Source organism: Ursus americanus, chromosome 22, assembly GCF_024610735.1.
Source record: "Ursus americanus isolate L20-20 chromosome 22, mUrsAme1.1.p, whole genome shotgun sequence".
NCBI classification, from domain to species: Eukaryota; Metazoa; Chordata; class Mammalia; order Carnivora; family Ursidae; genus Ursus; species Ursus americanus.
In genome coordinates, this window is record NC_142148.1 from 16,630,383 (window position 1) to 16,637,627 (window position 7,245).

A 7,245-nucleotide genomic window follows, 5' to 3' on the forward strand; every position below is an offset into this window, starting at 1 on the left:
TCCTTTAACCCCCCACCACCTGTGTGTTCTGGTTTATAACCCGTGTGAAGACCTGATGGTCCAGTGGGGATGTTTGGGAGTCCGTGGTTCAGTGTGGAAGTTGAGGCTCCTGATTCCGGAGGGCGGATCCTGTGGTTGATGTATTTGGATTGTGTTGATTCAGCTGCTAAGTGTTATTAAATTATTAAATAACAAGCTATTCCTTGTTACCTTTGTTTGGCCAGCTCTGTAGAGTCTTATGTGGTGCTAATGGGGCCAAAGGCATGAGCTCAGTCCCCTGCAAGGATCAATTAGATTTACCGTTTGGAGCTCATTACCCGAAGGTAAGGTTTCCAGCCAATTCCTAGAGTTGGTACTGATGCAGAAGAGATGGAATGAGTTCTTTGAGGACAGAGCCCTGATAAGAGCCGTAGTTTGCTGAATGTGCAGTGCTGTGCCGGGGTATTTTCAAGTGACTTTATCAGGGTTCTGTTTTGGAGATGAGTAAGCTCAGGAACTGTCCCTTGCCCAGGGCTTTTGGACTGCTTGTGCTCGCACCATGGCCAGGCCTGTCTGGGTCTAAAGGCTGTGCGGTCGGTAAGCCACTTGAGGGCAGGAGTTCTCCTCCTTGGCTCACATTTGGAAATGGAACTGCCGTTTTCAGCTGGGCAGCCCTTTGTTGCGGGGCAGTCCTGTGCCTTGTAGGCTGGTAAGCAGCATCTCTGACCACTCCCCACTAGATGTCAGTAACTTTTCCGTACCCAGTTGTGACAAGCAAGAACGTCTCTAGACATTATTGAGGGTTTCCTGAGGGACAAAAATCACCTCTGAGTGAGAACCATGCTCTGTAGGATCGGTGATGGAGTAGCCAGGCGAGACCGGGATTTCTGCTTGGGAAACCTGGACAAAGTGGAGAACCCTTAGATAACATTCAGTGACGGGGCTTTGGATTTAAATGCTCGTGTGGTCTCCGACCTGACACATTGGATATTCAGGTCCATGGGAGGACCTTGGCCTCCATCTTAAGGGCTAGACCAGGCTTCATTCATCTGCCTGGTACCCTGTCTCCTGGGGATGTTCTTAGCTCCTGCTTGACCTTCTAGGGCAGGGATGTTGGAATTGGGCATCTCCTCCCAAATGGTCTTCTCAGGGCACTGGCTACAGGGTGTGAGTAATTGGGGAAAGGAGATAGGAGAGAGAGAAGTAACCTAGAGAGGAGAGGACGACTGGAATCTCGTCTCTGTACACATCTTCACGTGAATGAGACAGTACATGTAACCTGCTGAGCAGCATAGTGCCTGGCATGTGGGTAATGCTTAATAAATGCTGGCTATTATTACTGTTATTATTAATGGTATTTATAACTCTGAATTTTTTTTTTTTTTTTTGTAAACTAAATAGTTTCTGGAACACATTCCCCCAGGCCTCCTGCTCCATTAATATTCAACTTACTTATTTAAATTTAATTTTTTCAAGGTCCTGTGTTTAATTTTTAAAAAACCTAGCGAATTATTAGCATTTTATTTAATTTTTTAATTTTTTGAATTATTAGCATTTTAATGAATAATGATATTTAATAAATAACACTAGTGAGGGCTCAAAATGTAAGCCATTTAACACTCTACCTATGTTATCTTAAAAAAGAAGCAAAAAAAAGCCTATAAGAAATTCTACACTATGACCGAATGTTCTCTGTAATTTGAGCTTCTGGCCTTTTCTTTCTTTTTATTTATTGCTGTTACCAGTGAGATAATGACCTTGCAGCATTCCCAACTCTATATATTTTATAAGGGGAAGAGCTTGGCTGGAGTTAATCTTATTTAGAAATAACAGAGCATATGCTTTGTACCAGGCACGTTGTTGTAAGAGCTTTAGAGATATCCATTTAATCCTAACAACCCTCTGAAGTATGTAATACTATTGTTCCTGTTTGTTCACATGAGTAAACTGAAGCACAGAGAGGTTCACTAACTTGCCCAAAGGCACACAGCCAGTACGTTCAGGGCACTCTGGCCCTAAATTCTTTTTTATTTTTTTAAGATTATTTTGAGGGGGGGAAGCATTGTTTTTTTTGTTTTGTTTTGGTTCGTTTTTTTAAGCATTTACTCATTTATTTTATAGAGTAGGGGGAGGAGCAGAGGGAGAGGGACAAGCAGACTCTGTGTGGAGCACAGAGCCTGATGCGGGGCTCGATCCCACAACCCTGAGATCATGACCTGAGCCGAAATCGAGTCGCTGCTCAGCTGACTGAGCCACCCAAGCGCCCCTAGATTCTATTTTCTTAAACATGATGTGTATTGGGTCTTCGTGTACCAAGGAGGAGACGTGAGATATGGTAGAGGAGCCCATCTCCTGTTCCTCCTCAGATGTTAGGAGAAAGCTAGCGAATCTGCTCCTTCCTTCCTCCCTCCGCTCTTTCTCCAGGTATTTCTTGACAGTGGTACTACGAGATTGGCTTATCTTTCATATGAGCTTGGAGAAGCAGAGAGAGAGGCACACTGACAGTCTAATCTCTTATATTTTATAGGGAAGAGTAAAGCCTGGTTATAAACACGTTTAATGGAGAGTTTGTATGTGTATGTCTTCCCTTGATCCGTAGTTGGGAGTCTATAGCCCTTGACATACCGTATATGTCCATCTAGACTAATGAGTACAGAAATGCAGCTCATAAAGAGCACATGTGTAAAAAGATCCTGTAATACTTTTGCATTTTAGCATAGCGGTGATAGTACCAATTCTACACAGGAATGCGGCATGCTTCCACGTGTGTGGTTTCCTGAGAGGCTCAGGAATGCTCTGTTGCATCAGTTTTGAAAATTACATTCCTGCTTCCCTCCCCACCACATCCAGCGTTATGTCCATCTTGCTTTATACCTGAGTTTTGTCTCTAGTTTGAGAATGACATGGGAAGGGCAGAGTTCCCCTTCCCCATCGAGCTCCTCTTCTGGAGAGTCTTTCAAGGACAGGAGGGTGCACTGTCCTGGCCTGGTGGCCGACCCAGGATACTATTTCTGGGCTTTTCAGTGGTGACAGTTCTAAACCCAATCACGCAGAGATGGGAGAAGAGTGAGAGCACTTAATAAAAGTGTTATCAAATTAAAAACCAAGCAGGATCCAATGTGAGCTCTTCTATAAATAACTTATGAAAAGTGAAAAGATGTTTCTGTTAGCAAATTTAAAATAATCGTTAGAATCCTTCAACAGATTGCTGCTAATTGGATTGAGAATTAAACAGCTTTGTATGAGTGTAGAGTTAATTAATAGCTCATTACTTTTTTAATAAGCCAAATTCATTTGGAAACAGAAGAGAGACGGCAAAGTTCATCATGGATGAGATGTTAGATTGGGATTATTTCTCCTTCCCTTGATGAGAGAAGGAGTTTAATTAAAGTAGGAGACATATTTGTCTCGTGAATGAGTTGCGTCCAGAACCCCAAAGCCCAGAGGTGGAGAAAGCAGCACCTGTCCTTATTTGGTTTATTTGGGCCATATGGGGTTAATAAGAGTTGTGCATGCATCTCCCTAGTTCAACCTTTGAGTTTCAACTCCCTTATGAGAGAGTCCTTTTCTGACGCTGCATAGAATCATCCAAACTAGTGGAACTTCCTGGTAATCCATAACAGATTTTATTTTCGTCCTTTTTCATTCCAGGCACCCTAGGATCTTACCTTGAGAGCAGTTCTCCATTTTCCTGCCTCTGTCTTGTCTTTTCCACACGGCCTCAAATTTCATCATTTTTTTTTTTTAAAGATTTTATTTATTTGACAGAGAGAGAGACACAGCCAGGGGGAGTGGGAGAGGAAGAAGCAGGCTCTCAACGGAGGAGCCTGATGCGGGGCTCGATCCCAGAGCGCTGGGATCACGCCCTGAGCCAAAGGCAGACGCTTAACGACTGTGCCACCCAGGCGCCCCTCAAATTTCATCATTTTTTAAATCTAGTTTCCTGACCCTTGCTTGCTCTTTGTATTACGTAACACGGAACAGAATGGTGTCAGAAGAAATGAGCAATTTCTGATTTTTAAGGCAAGAACGTTCGTTACCTCTTACGGAAATTCTCTACTGTTGGCTAGCACGGAGGAGCCCCATTTCTACACCAGTCTCCTACTGATAGTTCTTGGCACCCTTTGGTGTTGGATAGATTGAATTTGTGTTTTAAGATGGTACGTGTTCGTGGAAGTGGGCATACTTGCAAGCCAGACCATTTTGCCTTCCAGCCAATCAAAAATCATCCACCCTCCTACCGTAAATGTTAGATGTTGTCTGGCCATACATACACCACTGGAGTGCACGGACTGGCTGCCTCTTATCAGCGTGTGGGTCTAGTTTCTGCTAAATCAATAGATGTCATTTGGGTTTCTTGGTTGTGTCCTCATCTGCATATGAGGACATTTTTCCATGCAAGTGGATTGGAGACTTCCCACCTTGGTTGGGAGGGAGGTCAGAAGAGGATGTCTTCTTCAGGGAAATGTTAAATGTCCTGCCTGGTGATGAGATGATGTCCCCCTTGGTACTGAACAGTGACATGCAAATGAGTTTTTATTTTTTAAACAGATGCTGTGGCTGACTCAGCTAAGCATGAAAGTCTGATAACTAGCAGCTCATTTGAAGAGCTGTTTGCCCACTCCAGGAATAATTAGCATGACCTGTTTCTCAAAAGGTGATTAATTCTCAGAGTAATAATCCATTATACAAATTTCTTTCGAGATCAGTTTGCTCCTTCCCTTTCCAAATGAGGACTTGGGCTCTCTAGCTCTCTGGTTTTGAGGTCTCACTTCTCACCAGATGATTCCTTTTTCTTTAAACGGATTTTTTTTTTAAACAGAACACAGAACCTAGATCTTTAAAAAAAAAAAAAAAAAAAAAAAAACCTAAAAGAAGTAGATATATAAATCTCTGGCAAAGAGATAAAGAAGTCCTATTGTGGGACTGTTCTCGAGGTCCCGTATGAATAGTGTGAACAGGTACTTTCTCCTGGGGCCTTGTGTGGGGATTCTGTGCCTGGACTGCACAGAGGGCCTTAGCTGCCTGCTAATGTCTGGGCTGCTTCTCTGCCCTTTACTCCTGACTCACTCTGTCCACATTGTAACTCATGCTCCCTGTCCTTCCCAGCCCCCCATCTTTTCTCTTCCAGCCATTCCCAACAACTGAGACCTAGTAGATGGTTCATTAATATTCGACAGATTCATTATTGTTGGATAAACATCTGTGTCTCTGGTGTTACCTGAATTTCTCCCCAGCCTCCCACTGTGAACTTGATTTGGGTGGTACCACCCCGTCACTGAGGTGGGGCTCTAGTCCCAGGGCCAGTTCAGAATTGGAATGCCTTTCCTGGTTGAGATGTAAGGTTAAAAGAGACGCCTGCCCCATCTGAAGGCAGGTGTCTCTGACTCCCTCCATTTGTCTTCTCCAGTGCTCCCAGCCCCTCCCAAACCACCCCCTCCCACCTCCCCCAGGCATCTACATGGGTTTCCTAACTGACTTCCCTACCTCTTCCCTTGGCGATCTAGAGTCCGTTTCCTGGGAGAAGCCTGAGCGACTTTTAGTAAATGTTTTATTGAAATATACCACATATATACAAAGGGACATATGTCTTAAACGTACAACTTGATGAATTTTTAAAAACTGAACACAGCCATGTGAAGAAATAGGATGTTGTCAACACTCTAGAAGCTCCCCTGTGTCTCTTCCCAGTCAATATTCCCCTCCAGAGGTAACCACTATCCTAATTCTGGGACAGTTTTCAAAGTCATCAGCCCGATTCAGTCATTTTCCTGTGTAAAATCCTCTAATAGCTTCCCACTGTGCCTGAGGTAACAGTCACCATTCTCTATCAAACTCTCGCCTTCATTGTCAGCTCCTTTCCCATCCCTCACCTCCCTTCTTCTCTCTCACCCAGGCTTTAGCCCCCCTTTAACTTCCTAGAACATGCCAAGTTCCCTTTTGGCCTCAGGACATTTGCACATGCTGAGCTTGCTGCCTGGAATGCTATTTCTCCAAATCCTTTCTTTCAGGCCTTCGCTTAAATGCCACCACATCAGGGAGGTCTTTCTCTGCCACCTAACCTAAACTGGCCTTTCTCACCTAGTCCTACTCTGTCATAGCTCCTGTTTTTTCCTGTATTGACTTACGGTCTTTTTGTTTGTTTTGCTTATTACTTGTCTTTTCCACTCTAATGTCTAAGTGAAGAGAAGGATCAGGTCTGATTTACTCATTGCCACGTTCTCTGCTCCCAGCACACTGGTGCTAAATAAATTTTGGGTGACAAAATGAGCACAAAGTATACTGAGTTTAAATGTGAAATCTTCAGGGACCAAAGGCAGGGAGTGAAGTCAGGTGCCACAGCTAAGAGCTCAGAACTGAGAACCAGGCTGATCTCCTGCCCTGGTGGATGCCTGTGGTAGCTAAGCTTGGGAGATACTTGTAACCTCTCTATCTGGTGAGTTCTGAATAGCATGGGCTATTCTACTTTCCTACCAAGCAATCCAGAGGCCTGGGCCCCAGATCTATTTTGCCGTGTGGAACGTTCATCCAGCTACCGTCTGCTGTGTGTATCTTCTTCCTGTCGCTGATGAATGCTGGTCCCTTTCCCATACGGTCCTGATACTACCATTTACGCTGACCACAGCACCAGCCCAGTGACACTTGCTTCCTATCCGTTGCTTTATTGTGTACCAGAGAGTAAGGAAAACAGCGGGGTCGGGGGTGGGAGGGGAACAAAATAGGACAATTCAGTAAGGGCTTGACCTCCTTAGCCAGCTCCTCAGGTACGGCCATCAAATTACTGTGGGGTAGTGGAGTCTGGCCTTGCAATTGAAGTGGCTTTGTCCTAGATTGGTGCCAGAGGCAATGCATTTGGCTAATGCATTTCTTATTACTTTAAAATAGAGACTTAAAGAGGGAAAGGGTTATTTGCCTTTTTAAAAGCCTTGTTGGATTTCAGACCTTAAAAATTCAGTTTTGCTTGTCCCGTTGCATGGCTCAGAGCAGTGATTTTAGCACCCTTAAAATGGTGTGTCTGGTAAGATGTTTATTTTGTCTTTCACGTTGTTGACTTCAAGTACTCCTCTCCCCCACTGGGATGCTGGGGATTTGGTGTTGGTGTTTTTCAAAGAGGTCCTCAAAGCAGATAAACACAACTCTGATAGAACCGAGAGAGCAGATTCTGTATCTGCCCCCTGGCTCCCACTGCTGCTGTCTCTCATCACATGTTTTGGTTATCTCTTGCTGTTTAACAGTGCCCCCCAAATTTAGTGACTTCACTAAATG